The sequence below is a fragment of the Rhineura floridana genome, chromosome 14 (genome assembly GCF_030035675.1).
Source record: "Rhineura floridana isolate rRhiFlo1 chromosome 14, rRhiFlo1.hap2, whole genome shotgun sequence".
NCBI classification, from domain to species: domain Eukaryota; kingdom Metazoa; phylum Chordata; class Lepidosauria; order Squamata; family Rhineuridae; genus Rhineura; species Rhineura floridana.
This window is the reverse complement of record NC_084493.1, coordinates 25,894,646-25,911,151: the sequence shown is the minus strand read 5'-3', so window position 1 is coordinate 25,911,151 and position 16,506 is coordinate 25,894,646.

Below are 16,506 nucleotides of genomic sequence, written 5' to 3'. Positions count from 1 at the left end.
GGCAAATCTCATATCTTAAAACAAATAGCCAAATATTGCAAAACCCTCAGGTAGGAAATCACTCAGAGGGATTTGTAAAGCAAAGCCATCCTATAATCAAAAACATTCTTAACACTTAAATTATGTAATGAAAAATAGCAATGGTTAAATAATCACACCCTTAAAGCACAATGCAGTCAGTGTTTATTGGACGGTCAATGACCCGTTATACATAAAATTAAAAACTAGAAATTAAAAATACAGGCATATAAAATTGCAGTAGGAAGGTATGGAGGGGAAAAATCTGTCATCACAGGGGGTTTGTGATATTTTCACAACGTAAGGATTGAGCCAGATGTAGAAACTTGGCGACCCCAAGCGATATGAATTTGTCAGTTCCACTTAGGAGAAGTTGTAATTGGTCAGGGATTGTTCTGTATTGTGGGAAATTTGCAATAAGGGGTTTTAAGAGCTTGGCACGTGGGATAAAGTAAAAGGGGCAGGTAAAGAGGACATGTGAAAGGGATTCAATTTCGTTAAGGGGGCAAGAACAAAGACGTTGGTCATATGGAATGCCCCGATAGCGGCCTTCAAGAAGGGCTGACGTTAGGCAGTTAAGCCTGGCCCTGGTGAAGGCTAATCTATAGCACGGAAGTTCAATGAATTCTAAGTATGGGGCAGGGAGAGGGGTAAAGAACCTTAACCCAGAGTACGTAGGGGAACAGGTTTTGGTGGCGTTAGCTGTATCCCACTGGAGATCTGTATCCCTTAGTCTCCTATTGATGGCAGCTTTGATTGAGATTGGATCTAGGGAAGATAATGACTCCCATGAGAGGCCAAGGGAAGAAAATTTGTGCAGGACCAATTTGGCCCAGGAGGTATTAAAGGAGTCCAGCTGGATGGCAGAGAGGTATCCCTGCGCAAAATTGGGAGAGGCCAGCTTGGCCCAGAAACACAGTGTTGGGGACCAGGCAAGGGATTCTAAGGAAGACATCCCGGTCTCAAGTCTTAGAACTGCATTGGGAACGCAGCGGGGGACAACTAGGATGGAGCGAAGGAAATTAGATTGAATCGCCTCTATTTTGGGACAGAGGTTGAGAATCCATACTGGGCTTCCGTACAAAAGTTGGGAGATAATCTTGGCGGCAAAGATTCTGGTGGCTGCAGGGACAAATTGGCCGCCTTTGGAAAAATAAAAGCGTAGTAGCGCTTTGGCCGTGGTCCTGGCCACAGCAACAGAGGATCGAATGTGGGGGGTCCAAGAAAGTGAAGAATAGAACGTGATCCCCAAGTATTTATATTCCCGAACCTGGGAAATCCTCTGGCCATTGATTCTCCAGACTGGTGTGGCTAGCCGCGGGGAGAAGATCAGAAGCTTCGTTTTTGAGAAGTTGATGGTCAGGAGGTTAGAAGCCCAATAGGCCATGTAGGTACGTAAGAGCCTTCTGAGGCCTATTTTAGATAGGGATAGTAAGGCCGTGTCGTCGGCGTAGAGTAGTAGGGGACAGGTCTGATCAGCTATTTTAGGAGGGTGAAAATTGGTAGATTGGCAGTGAGAACTGAGATCATTTAAGTAAAGATTAAAAAGTGTGGGGGCCAGTATGCAACCTTGTCTTACTCCCCTATTGACTAGAATGGGGTTAGACATGGATCCATCAGATCTACACCGCACCCGAAAAGTAGAAGGCTGGTAAAGTTGGAAAATGAGAAATAGAAGTCTTTTTTCGATGGATGTTTGCAGAAGTTTTGTCCAGAGCCTGTCTCTAGGAATTGAATCAAAGGCCGTGTGGAGGTCAATAAAGGCCAAGTAGGGACCATTGCCTAGGGGACTAGTGTACTTTTCGGCAAGGTGTCTTAGGAGGATACAGTGGTCAAGGGTGGATCTAGCTTTTCTAAAACCTGCCTGTTCAGGGCCAAGAATGGATTCCTCCTCAATCCATGAAGACAGTCTATCATTGAGGTATCTGGCATACAGTTTCCCAACCGTGGATAGTAGACTGATGGGTCTGTAATTCTTGGGATTATCCTTGGGCCCCTTTTTGTAGATGGGGATCACGGTGGCTTCAAGCCATGAGGATGGAATAAGGCCGGAAGTATTTATCCATGTAAAAAGATTGGAGAGGAGGGGGCCCCACCATGAAGATTATATCTTCAATAGGTCAGGGGGGATAGAATCAGGGCCAGGAGCTTTACCGGACTTCAATCCGTTGATGAGTACAATAATCTCATCCTGTGTGACGGGAGTCCAAGGGGAAAGGTCTGAGAGAGCCGGGCAGTTTAACTTGGAGGAGAGTGTTGCTGTGGGTTCCTTGAACAGGTCTGAGAAGTGTTTTTCCCATGCATGAGGGGGGATGTGGCAGGCAACTGGGTTAGGGGAGGAAAGAGAATCCGAAACCATGGCCCAAAACATCTTAGAGTCATTTAGTTTGGCAGCATTTATTAATGTCTTCCACCCTGCACGAATGGCTTGCCTTTTTTTGAGGCACAGGAGGGATTTATAATTACACTTGGTGACATAGTATTCCGGCGGGAGATGGTTTGAGTTGCTATTTCTATATAAGGCGTAGATCCTCCTCAGATTTTTCTTAGCTTCAACGCATTTGTTGTCAAACCAACAACTGTTGCGGAAAGAGCCGTGGGACTTGGGGAAAGGGGAATTACATTTTAGGAAAGGGTCCAAGTCAAGGGTCAGGTCAGAATAAGCGGCAAGTTTGAGTTGAGGGTCAGTAATCCTCATTACACGTTCTTTGAGCTCCTGAGCCGGAGGAGATACCAGGAAGGCAGCTAGTCTATCTGATATGACCTGGGACCATTTGACCGTTCTATGTCTAGGCTGGATAGAATTATTATGATATGTGGGAATGGGTTTTAGGTGGACTGGCTCAGTGGTTAAGAATGACAACATTAGTGGGAGATGGTCGCTGTCCAGTCTGGTGCCCACGGTGAAGTGGGCAATATCTTTGGATATAGAGGAGGAAACCAGAACATAATCAACCAGGCTACTGCCCCGGCCCGAAATATAGGTAAATTCAGCACAGCCATCGTGCTGGCTATGACTGTTCAGAATTGACAGGTTAAAGCAACCCGCCATGAGAAGTAGGCGGGTACCTCCGTAGTTTGCCTTTTGGTCTTTGGAAGACCATTCATAGGAAGACCATATATCAATAAGATCTGTAGCTTCCCAAAGATTGGAGGAAAAAAGGGTGGAATTATTTGGTCCTATCCTGGCGTTAAAATCTCCCATTAGGATGAGAGGAGTGTGGGGATAATGCAATTCATTATCCAGGATGTAGGCCTCTAAGGACTCCCAAGCTTCAGAAATGTCTCTCTTGGTTGAAAAAGGAGGGATGTAGACGTTGATTAATAGAAATGATAGGTCGTTGAATTTTAATATAGTGGCCATGGCCATGGATCCGCAGGTGGGGGAGTTTGAAAATGGTAGCAGCCAGGGAGGTTGCATATAAGATGGCCAGCCCTGCCCTGGGTCTGCCTTTACTCTTAGGTATGGCTGCTGGAAGATCGATGGTGGAAAAATCTTCAATAGTAATTGTGTCGACTGCCCAGGTTTCTTGAAGGAAAATCAGATCAAAAATGGATAGATAGGATATCAGATCTGGGGATTTGCATTTGGACGACCACCCGGCTATGTTCCACAAAAGGAAATTAAGTGAGGCGTTTGGCTTGACTTGTTTGAAGTGGGAGAATTGGGGTAAGGAGCGGGGAAAAGTAAAGTTAGGAGAGCGTGCTTTATGTTGTCAATGGAGCAGCTCTGGATTGGGAAAGGTAGGTATTGGGTCGGGAGAATCAGAAAAATCATGTGTGGGAGGGTGTTTCGAGTTACCCGGGTCATCTAGGTTGGAGGAGGTGGGTGTGAGTAAGGAAGCCCCTAAAGTCTGTTTAGTGTTAAGAAAAGCAGATAAGAAATGGTAAATGGGCTGGACCTTTGAAGACTGAGCTACCTCTCTGGGCGATGAAAGATGGTTGGGAGTAGGGTCAGTCTCGGTTGTCCGTCATTCTTCTGATGGATTCCCTTCTTTGAAGATGTTCAATAGGTAATCCTTGAAGCGTTCTAGTCTTAGCAGAACATCGAGTTGGTCCTGGGGGGACAGCGTAGTGAAGGAACGGGACACCATTGTCTTCTCCATTGGGGAAACCCTCAAAGATATTTGTAGAGGGTAGGGAGTATGAGGATCTTTCCATGTGGCATTGTTGCTTTTGGTAAGGTGAAGAGAGACCGAGTGTGGACTGAGAACCTGACAGTTCCTTATCAGTAGAGAATGGCTGATTGCTGTATCTTCCGTCTTGCCCCGGACCTGGAGTAAGTTGATCATAAGGGAAAGGGATTGTCTTATTACTAGAGAATGGATTTCTGGGGGATCCTGGGATAGTGGAGTGGAGGAGTATTAATGGCCTGGGGGGGGAAGTATTTAAAAAATAGCGATGAAGCAGGATACCTTGCTTTTGTAAAATCTCTCTTACGTTGTATAGCCTATTTGTCACATACTCAGAATGGAAAGTGACAATGAGTCTCCAAGATCGTGAGTTAGAGGAAAGGTTAGTCATGTGATTAATAAAACTCTGCCTATGAGTGGCCATAAGGGCACGGCTGAAGCTGGAGTCTAAGAAAGGGATGCTTGGAAAGGAAGGCCAAGTGTCAGAATCCTTTTGGTGGTAGATGACAACAAGCTTCCGTGATTGTAGTACTAAGTTCCAAGAGGAAGGGCCAGAAGATGCACAGGGTGGTATGGTAGGGATGAGTTTCATCTTTGTCCTGGAAGTGGATATAGATTCCTCCTGCCTGATAAAGGCATGATGGGAGGGCAGATGGTTCTTTGTGGAATGAAGGATGCTCAGTCTAGACGGATCGGGCTTGGAGGTTTGTCTTGCAGGGCTAACCTTCGAAGATGGACCTATCCCTCCAGAGGAATCCCTGGGTCTTATGGGTTGATGATCAGAGGAGCAATTAGCTCTAGGAGGGGCCTTCCGTTTGGGGGTTTTCTGGGTGGCTATGCCATGATGGTGAAGAGTTGTCTCAGAGGGTTTTGAGGGGGGGGTCTAGGAGTTTGAATAGAGGCTTGAAGTTCATTTTCTTCCCTGGTTTGAATTTGGTGTTCTTGATGTTTTTGGATTTTTTTTTGGCTCTTGTTGGCGCCGACTTGGGGGAGCTGTGTGCCTTTGAGGTCCTTCTGAAGGCCGGTTTGGTTGAGCATAAAGAAGCAGATGGGCTGAAGTGTCTGCCGGAGTCATTAGATTTGTTGCTTAAAAGTAATCCCATAGCCTGGACCAGTGTTGTCAATAGGCTGTTAGTCTCAGCAATATAGGCTTTAATCGAGGCCAATTCCTTCATCATAGAATCGTCTCTTGCCAGCAGGGGGGGACGTGAGTCTGCAGTATTCTGCAAGGTAGGCGACCCACAAGGGGAGTGTGTAATTAAAAATGGAGACGGAAAATCCTGCAATTCATGCAGCGAGTCGAGAGTTAACAGCTCTGAAGGGACATCGCCCCTGGACGAGCAATTGAAGCCTGCATCCAAAAGCTCCTCTGCCAAATTTTTGGATTGTGAGGGATCGCTCATCAGATGTTTAGAAAGCTGACGATCTAAAGTCCACTCGAGCGACTCCCTTCCCAGGGAAATTGGCTTTGGCTTGGGAGGAAAGAAGTGCATAATCGTAAGTTGCTGGTGATTCTCCTCCCCCTCAAACATGCCCAGTTCTCTGCATTTCTGTCTTGTATAGACCATTATAAGCCCCTGGGGTTCCTTTGTCAATGGCTAAAAGGGGTAGATGGCTAAGCCAAGCATGAAAAAGTACTCTATTAGCAGAGGTGGCTTGGTTATGCTCTATTATTCAGGGGGGTAGAGAGTGCTGGGGAAGATCCTCAATGCTATTCAAGCGTAGGCAGTTGAGGGGAAGCAGATAAGAGTTGGCAGAGACTCGCGTCTTATCTGAACTTAAAGATTAAATGTTTGTTCTTCAGAGGAAGTAAGAGTCTATTATAAGCTCAGGTCAGACTTCGGAATGTCTTGCTCTATAACAAGAGTTCGAGGGCTGTTAATAATTAGAAGAAATCCGGCAGAGGGAAGACAGGATCGGAGAGAAGTAGGAACACGTCTTACCCTGGCTGCAGTTCAACCGGACGTCCTAAAGCACAATGCATGAGTATCAATTACATTCAATATTACAATGAAAAATAAAACAATTTTTGTGATCTTGAAACATACTGCAGGGTGGCTTATACATAGTTCATCCTCAGGAGACCAGATGGTTATGGTCTATAGGTTGCAGATGCTAGTCAGAAAAACTTGAATGATGAAAAAAATAAGTAACTGTAGCATCTTCCTTTGGAAATCTGAAAGGAAAAAGGCACGGAGACTTTTTTTCTCAAAACCCACCTCCCACCGAGTGACTTTTGAAATGCTTTTTCTTTAACTGGCGTGGGCGAAAATTATAACAGCCTTGGAATCCTTCAGTGATAAGTGTGAGGAGTTCTCCCAACAAACAATCTTGATTAAGCTGCTCTTGGAAAGCCGCCAAGCCTGATTCCAGCATGTCGGGACAGGAATTCCTTCAGATCCTCCAAGCCTTGTCCAAACGGTCTGGAAATTCTTATGCAGCCATATTTCTAGCACCTCTTTCCGCTCATCCTTAGGATATCTTCAGCCAGTCTCGCTAGGTCCTCTATAGACAATTCTTCTAAGGAAAACAAAGCATCAGGGTCCCACAGTTGGGAGAGCATCCACTGGATGTAATGTCCTTTTCACATGTGCTGCGTGTATCCAACCCTCCTTTTTCTTTGCTTTAACTGCTATATTCTCTCCCGATATGAACCTACCCATACACTGCCCTCAACATCGAAGGCCCTCCTCCGGATGCCTACTCAGAAAGACACCCGGAAGGCGACTACAAGAAAGAGGGCCTTCTTGGTAGTGGCCCCCAAACTATGGAACACCCTTCCTGATGAGGTACGCCTGGCGCCTACTTTACTATCTTTTCAGCGCCAGGTGAAAACCTTCCTCTTTGCCCAGGCATTTTAATATTTTTAGTATTTTAGTATTTGTATTTAATGTTTGTAAAGATAGTTATATGTTTCATCTTTTTTTTCTCTAATTACTTTTGATTTGTATTTAATATGGGTTTATTATGTTAATCTCACTTTTGTTGTATGTTTAAATTGTTGATTTGATGATCAGGTGGTTTTTTAAATTGAATGTAAATATATATTTTTTATCCAATGTACACCGACCAGAGAGCCTTGCTATGAGCGGTATAAAAATTGAATTAAATAAATAAATAAATATATTGGTGAATACAAGAACTGGAAAAGGCTGAACTAAAAAAAATTACTACTTCTCACACATAATTCCCCCCCTTTGCTCATAACAAGGAAACTGAGTGGGAAGAGGCTGTGCTTCTTTAACCCTAGACTGATTACAATGCTAATCATAAAGTTAATTGAATATAATACAATACATAATATATATAACTTCGATACCTGTCCCTGAGGACCTTTTTCCTTTGGCCTCAGAGATTTACATATTCATTTGGTCATAATTAAAGACAAACCCTATTTCAAATACTCTTTTATAGTTGATCTGGGTGAAATTTCGATTGAGTAGACTGATCACAGCAATGAACATCTGTTTGAGTAGCTTTAGCATGACCCACAAAATCAGTTTGAGTTGCACCAGAAACAGTGACAATATAAGGAAATGGAGAGACCTGTTTGGACCAAGAGGTGGGGGATATCCATGATATCACTGAGGTGACCTTTACTCTCACATACAAAAAGGAAAACCAGGGCATCTGGGCATCTGTAACATTCCCTCAAATTATAAGACTCAATATAGAACCAATCATTGCTTTGAATGAGGTATGGGAACATGTGTTTGATTGTGTATGTTCTCACACAAACAACCAAACATTAAGCTGCAATGTTATTTTACTATTGAATTTTGCATTTACCTGTACATTCACAATACAACCATATATGCCTACCTACCCCCCTTTTTCCATGGCAAAACAGCATACTCAAGCACAAAATTCATAGGGGATATACATATACATGAAAGGAATGATACCCATGGCAATGTACCACCTGTCAGATGGGCAAACACCATCACTTTCTCACCTCTAGCTACATTCATAAATCACCAAGGGAAACTTATTATACACAAAAATTAAAAAGATAAACAAGGACAAATCAGCAAAAACTAAATACTTCAAAAACTATGCCTCCTTTTCAAAGTGCCAAAAGGAGGGAAAAGGAGGAAATTTCCCTCCACACCGGTTTAAAAAAACAAAAACAAAACAGGCATTGTTAATGTGTAAACGTATAACAAACAAGACGGACAAATGAAGAACCCTTAATAACAACAGATTCATATCAGATAATTGGAGGAAAGAATTTGGAATTATGACTTCTGTTATGGCTTCTGTGTCTTCCTATGATCGAAAAGTTAAATGTGATAAAACCATGAGTTAAACATAGCATGGTGCCAGTAGAAGATCTTGGGTCAGTCGAAAACTGATTCCTGTAATTAAATTATAATTTATATATGCTCAGAAACAAATGCAACCATACAATAAACCGAAGGATATAATAGAATCATACTAATTTGTAGTATCAGGCTGATTTAAAGGCATGTTTTTCGGTTGGGATGAAATCTACTCTCTAGTCTTAACCAGCGCATAACTGGTTAAAAATACCAGGGCAGTTTGCCAGGGAAAGGGTTATCAGAGAAGACGGAAGTGCTCATTTTGAAAAGTATTACTCGCTCGGAATACAATTAAAAAAAACAGAAAGCAGAAGAAGAAAAGGTAGGAGTCAATCCATTAATTTGCTCAAGACATTCCTTACCCACCACAAATAGTCGCCGACTCTTTGACCTTCTCACTATTTCTCTACATATCTCTAAACCTTCTGTCTACATCCTGTATGCCTCAATCTCACAACTACCCCTGTAGAAACTGGGGTTCCTTCCATGTACCACCCTTCATTAAAGGTGATGTCACTATGCTTTTGGCTGCTATAGGGAAGCTTAAAACTTCCAGGATCACCTCTGCACTCCCTTCTCTCACCCTCACATTCTCTATCCCTTTTAATCACTTGCTTAGGCAATCAGAGCAAATTTCTCTGAGTAAAATGTTGAGTAAAGTGCTGAGTAAAAATTAAAATGACTTCTTTCATGTTACCTGAGTCTAATATAATATCTTTTAATGATTTCTGTGGACTGTCCTCTCTCTTCATCCAGTCAAAAATGCCTTTAATAAAATCTTCTGTGATAAACACACAAAAAGGAAAAAACTAAAAATAAAATATTCCTTTTAAGAAAATGCTTCCTTAGAAAAACATAAGAAACATTAAAAAAAATTACTGCAGGAAAGAAAATATAAAAATAAAATATTTTCATGGCCATAGGTGAGACTTCTGAAAAGAAGTGGACAAAAACCAAACATTTTAGCAACTAACAGTTTAGCTGCTTTGCACTTGGAACTGATTATTCCCATTATTGGTGAAAAAATATAATTAAAAGGATTCAGACAGACACATAACAATACAACACATTCTAAACTTTTGCGTTTCCCAAGCCTCTGGCCATGTACAGAGCTTTGCACATGAAAGTAGCCATGGAATTCTTTTAACATTGCATTCCAAAGTGGGACAAGGAAGATAATATGAGGTGCTTTACAGAGCAAATTCAAAAGACTGCTCTTTTAACATTACTTTTTAAACTTGCTTGTGCAGTGGCCTTCAAACAAGAGGAGGGTGTGTGTGAAACCCTAATACCCCCCTTTTGTTTGTACTCTGTTGCACAGAGTACAAACAGAATTTTTAAAGAAGAGAGAGAAAAAATTAGAACTGGGGAGGTCGCGAGTGCTTTATGTAAGGATGTGAAAGCTGGACAATGGAAAGAAAAGTAGATAAGAGAAAAACCACCTCATCTGAAATGGAGGGCTTATGTGGAGGAGGGCTTTGTGCATAATTGAGTCAAAGAACAAATTAAACCAGAACTATCACCAGAAATTAAAAAAAATGATGAAACTGAATTGATCATACCCTGGACACATAACGAGAAGACAAGATTAGCTAGAAAATAAGTTCACTGGAAAGAGACGGGAATACTGGGAAAAACAGAAGGGAGTAAAAAAAAAGGAGCCCCAGAGAGGAAAAATTAAGTTTCTCTTTGCAAGATGCAAATCCATCTGTAGAAGAAAGTTAACAGATATAGGGAGGGAGAGAAGCCGGCATTTGTGATAAGAAGAACATTTTGTAGCTACTAAACATAAACATTAATAAGGCCTTTTTACAAATCCCCAAATTTTTCCTGTTGGTCATGACTTGGCTGAAAAGAATTAGCACAGTTAGTAAATTTAAATATCACTGGAAGAAATGGTAAACTGAAAGGATCAAGCTAATTAAACATCTTTGCTACATAACAGACAAACACATTAATAAGACATTTATAGAAACGAAATTGTAGTGGATTTATCACAAGTGTAACAATTTTACCATTATTATGCCAATTCGATCATCCTATTTAATTTTTAAACCAGCTGGTGATTTTCCAGATTCACTATAAAACTTTATCATCTTTTCCAAGGGTGATCCCATGGGTAGCATGTGCAGCCTTTTGCGTGCAGCTACATCCTCCCACAAATCCAAAAAACCCTTTTGCCTAGGTTTTTGTTTTTGTTTTGTTTTTTGTTCTTTTTTGTTTTTTGTTTTTTTTCCTCAGCAATCTGGCCGCGGACCACTCAACGGTCCTGGCTGGAAAGAGCCCCACATGGGCCATCTTTCCTGGGTTTTCTCTAAACCCGCGGTGTACTCGGGCCACTCCCGGGTACACAATACGAGCATGCTTCTTTTTCATGCCTACTTGCACTGGGAGCTTCCCTACGTCCCAGAGTTTACTCATGATGCCCAACGGGCTGGCGTCAGGGATGCTCCCTCCCTGACCCATCCTTCCTAACCAGGGGTCCCTCAGCTAACACTTACCCACTCCGTTGCCCGACTCTCACCTCAGGTGGAGACTAAGGCTAAACTCACCCTTCTTTGCACACTGTCTGTGTTCAGATGAGGCAAGAGCCGGGAGAGGAGGGGAGTGTGCCGCAGAATCCCGGATGAGCCCCCAAATTGTTGGGTGAGATTCAATTTCAATCTCACTGTGCCTCCTTCCCCAGGTAAGGCACGAGCTGTATTGGACCCTGAAGCTAAATTAGGAAGGAAAACACATTTACACACAATGAGATCTTTGGCCAAAGGTTCCACCTGCACAAACCCACCCTCAGTCCAACTGAGTGACAGCCTTGGTCAGATGGACAACTTTATTTAGGAAGCATCAACAATTTATAGACCACCAGGGCACGGTGAACAGTAAACAGATGAAAGACAGAGTCATCAAAGCTGTAAACAGACGTAATAAAGGAACAAAAGGCATGTTTTCACTCTTCCTGTCTTTCTGTTCTTAAAGTTATCACCCCCTTCAAACAGACACTTTGTAACCAGTGGTTAAATGCATCTTTGAAATGCGTCTCTGCAAGGAACATTCTCTGCCTTTGTCCTAGATACAGTAAGGCAGTAAGGCAGTTTCAACAGATTATAGATGTTATTGCTTTGCTAAGAATTAACACATACTTAGCACAAGTCTAAAAGGATAGGGAGAGATACATTTTTTTATAACAAACATAAACCTCAGAAGAGGGAGAATTCAGATCCAGAGAAATTGCTTCTGAGGCACTCATATTTTCCAAGACAACTATTACCCACACAGAGCTACAATTCCCATGGTTCCCAGGAGGCATACAGAAACCATCTAAAAACAAATAACACTATGGTCTTATGCAAATAATGCAGGCTTATGCAAATTCATGGAGATTTGCTTGATTATTTAATTAGATTAACTGATTTTAGATTTCTCTCATTCTAATGAGAGACCAGGAGAATAAACCTGCACTGTAATATTCCCTTTGGCAACAAAGCAAACTATTTGGATGAAGCACGTTTGTTTTGTTACAACAAGGTAAATTGCTCAGCAGTTGCCAGGTGCTGGTTGAATCACAGTTCTGGTTATTAGCAATATCAAGAATGCATTATATTCATAAACATGGTACTCCACCATATGTACAGCTCCAATCACTGGTTAGGCATCAGAGTGATGCCAGCGTCATACTGAGGTGTTCAGATTAACTAATACACGAATTAAGCAGTAGAGCAGAACCCCAGCTGAGGTCTAATTATCTGAAAGGACCGTTGTGTGGAGAATGGGCCACTTAAATCTCCTGCATCCTTTGGGACTTCTTTTTCTTGTGAATGGCTTTATTGAAAAGGCTACACAAGAACCTAAATTAATGAACTTGAGAATAGACTTGGTTCCATCCCTGGATATAGGATTAATTGGAGTAGGACAGAGCCACGTCATTCGGCTCATCTTGCATTTGTCCCACTGGCTGCTCACATGGAAGATGAGTGAATCAGAATACTTTGGTAATATCATTGCGCAGAATATGCTATCAGTGGTCAGAATAAATATGGAAACTCACATAACTCAGGCTCCATCTGCACTATATACTGAAACCAGTATATAAACAATTTCCAGAGTTTCCTGGGAAGAGGGTTTGATCGTTATACCACTCTGAGAATTATAGCTCTGTGAGGGGGATGGGGGGTGTCTCCTAACAACTCTCAGCACCCTTAATAAACTACAATTCCCAAGATTCTTTGGGGGAAGCCATGACTGTTTAAAGTGGTACAATACTGCTTTCAATGTACAGTGCAGATGGGGCTGCGGATCCATTTAGACCTGAGTAAATGAGCAGGCCTGTCTTTAAGCCTGTAGAGCCAGACTGTAGTGTCAGATTTATGTGTTAATGGAACTAGAAACATAGGAAGCTGCCACCAGGTCAGTGGTGGCTGGTGGCTCCATGTCAGTGGGGCAATGGAATCCGCTCCAGGCATTACTCCAAACTGGATCTCCAAGGAACTGTCCAAGGTGCTGAAACCTTGCACAGCTCCTTGAAACTGCAGACTAATACCTGGAGCAGATTCCACTGCCCCACTGATATGGAGCTACCAGCCTCCGCTGCACCAGGTCAAACTATTTGTTCCTCTAGCACAGTGTTGTCTTCTCTGACCGGTAGTGGCTCCAGAACAAGCCCAAGACATGCTGTTGCCTGAGGTGGAGGACAAGATGACACCCTCCTATCCCATGTTCAGTAGCCAACTGGATGGGCAGCTGACTCTTACCTGAACCCTGGCAGTCCTCTGCTGCAACTGAGGGCAGCAGGCTACTTTAAGGTGGACATACGGCAGGTTGTATGGGTAGACACATTTCCTGGAGCAGGAAGGGTTGGTGCTGATGGCTAGCATTTATACTGCAACATAGCCAGTGCTGGTGGGACAGTCCTGGAGGACATCTGGATAAACTTTTAGAAGAACTGAACAACTAAGTGGAAACCAAAATGGTACAGTATGTGTGTGCATGTGCTGGAGAGAACAACAACACCTTTTGCAAACCCTCTCCTTCAGCTGTTTTTCTCCAGATGGAGCAGCGCTTGCCCAGAACCCCATTGGAGGTGGAAGGAAAGACTGCAGGTAGGGGAAGGCGAAGCATTAGATTCCCATCTGCTGTTAATTGTGGAACTAGACTTCAGGGGATCAAAGTAAGGGCCCATCCATATGACTGTGTGGTGTAGTGGTTAAGGTGTTGGACTACGACCTGGGAGATCAGGGTTCAAATCCCCACATAGCCATGAGGCTCATTGCGTGACCTTGGGCCAGTTGCTGCCTCTCAGCCTCATAAAAACCCTATTCATAGGGTAGCCATAAGTCGGAATCAACTTGAAGGCAGTACACATAATCCACAGTGTTAAAGCTTTGTGTCCTCATTAATTCACCGTCATCCACATGACGTTGCAAGCTAGTATGGATTTTCTCATTCACAAATCTGCATTGGAAATACCACAAAAAAACCAATACGCTTTCCTAAACCGATAATCAATCATATTAACATCCATATGCTCAGACACAATGCTGCAGACTTTCCTGCAATAGGAGGTACATGGGTGTTCCTCCATAATATGCTAAGCCCTTTGTCTCCTTCCCACCCAACAGCGCATCCATAAACCTGCGCATGGATGGGAATTAAAAAAAAGTTTCTGCACTCTTCTGAAAGTGTGTGAAAAGCAAACCACCGTTATGGACCAATCACTGAAAAGGGGTGGTCTTAGGGGAGTGGTCAATGCTATGGCAATTTAGACAAAAAAAGAAAAGCCCACACATATGGATGCTTGATCATCAGGTTTTCACAATAATCTGACCACAAATAGGACATGTATTGATCTCAAGGCTACCAACCAAATTTGAAAAATGTTGATTTTTGCAGTTAGGTATGGATGGGTCCTAAGACTGGAAAGATCACTCAATTCCCAGTCCATTCCATCCTGTATTTGCATTTATCTGTGATTGATGGATTTGTTTTACAAAGAAAGAACATGAGCATGAAAAAAATAATCTAAATACATATTTTCAGGGCTGGCTCCAGGCATGCGGGGGCCCTTGGGCATCAGCTTGCCCTGGCCCCCCGGTGGGTGGGTGTGCGCACGTGCGCGTACACGCAGTCCCCCCACGCAGCCCCCCACGGTCCCCCTACCTGTCTAATCTTTACCATTGCCCTTAATGAAGATGGCGGCTGTGGTTTCCCTAAGGGGAATGAAGCCTCCACCACCATCTTTGTTGATGGCACATGTGCATGCTATGCGCGCACATCTCTGCCATCAACTAAGATGGCGGCAGCAGCTTCAGTACCTTAGGGAAACTGCAGTCGCCATCTTCATTAAGGGCAATGCTAAAAAGCCGGCTGACAGGTAAGTATGGGGCATGGGGAGGCGTGGGGGGGCATGGATCATGGAGGGCCCCTCAGGGCCCCCTGTAGCTCTGGGGCCCTCGGGCCAGTGCCCAACCTGGCCGCCCTTTAGAACCGGCCCTGCATATTTTCATCACAAAATATGTACTTAATATATTATCTGAGAGTGCACATTTCCAAATGTATTTTACCCTAAAATGTGCATTTTGAACTAGGGATGAAAAGAGAAACTTGAGTGGAAGTTGCCAGTGTTTCCTTATTGGCCCCATGTCTGGAATGGACATCAATCCAGTGAACACAATCAGTATTTGCTGTCATTGTTGCTTTCAATCCACAAATGATATGTAATTGATTACATTTCCGCCCCCATTTGCATTTTATTTCCTTTGTACTGAAATGAATTGTGTGGAATAACATAACTGATACAATTAGCTAAATTGCATACATTATGTAATTTTGCCACAGCGGACAGTGAGATGAATAACATTGTTGTTGGCAGAAGATGAACTGCAACAGAATGGAAACAGTGCTGCATGCAACAAATACAGGGTGGAATGGAAAGCAATGCCTTTTTACACCCATTATTTTGAACACATTTTGGTACTTTTTGTTCTGCTGAGAACTGTATCACAAAATACAGAGAAGGGTGAAATGCAAAAGATAGTGACATCCCAATCTGCACACTGGTCCTAGAGGTACAGATCAAGTCAGATTGCACCCAAATGCACAGAAATTAAATTCCTGCATTCCTTGCTTAAAGGAAAATATCAACACCAATACCATGACAAACCAGGACTTCACTGGGGTGTATCAATGAAGTTGTGTTTATTGGTCTCACCAGAAGAGTTCAACTCTCTGTATACTATGATTGTTCTACGTTAACTGGGTCTGGAGGGTGACCTTGCCAGCATCTACTACCAAAGGTCAAGTACTTGCTTAATACAAGGGGAGAGGAGAGGTCAGTTTTCCAGGGGAAAGAGGGGAAGCAACAACATGTCAAAGAGGTTGGTGCGAAACATCCCAAAAGAATCACACATTGCTTTCCTTGAGGGATAGTGGATTATAAATATAAAGAAGAGAGGAATGCTTAGGAGGATAACTGGCAATCCCTACAAAGAATCAGTAGGCATTAAGAATATAATTTGTCCAAGAGCTTGGAGAGTGAAAAGTTTAATGTGGCTTTGGTTTTCCATTTAGGAGTTGCACCTTCCAGTTCATCACTCTCTGCAGCCCCTTTGAGAAATGGAGCCTGTCTTGTTAACACATTAACAGCTAGAAGAACTGCCCCAGTTTTCTTAGATGGGAGTTTTAAAAAATACAAAGACAAGGATTTCCTAAGGCAATGACTTAGGAGACTCAACCCTCCCCCCCCTCACACACATCTCTAATTCTGCTAACATCCAAAGGAAGCCCATTATCCACATTTCTGGATCCTTCAAGTACCCTTCTCACCACTGTTTAAATCTCTCTTTCTAAAACCAAACAATCAACACTCTGGCAAACACTAAGAATTAAGGTGGGAGGGCATCAGACAGACAACCCCTTTGGGTCAGCTCAGCTGCTAGCTGCCTGTGCTTCCAGTTCCATTCACCTTGTGCCCTGGCAGGGAAATGCCATTCCTGCCTTTGCAGGGGCGTATTTGCCGCCACCCTAATTCTAATAGAAGA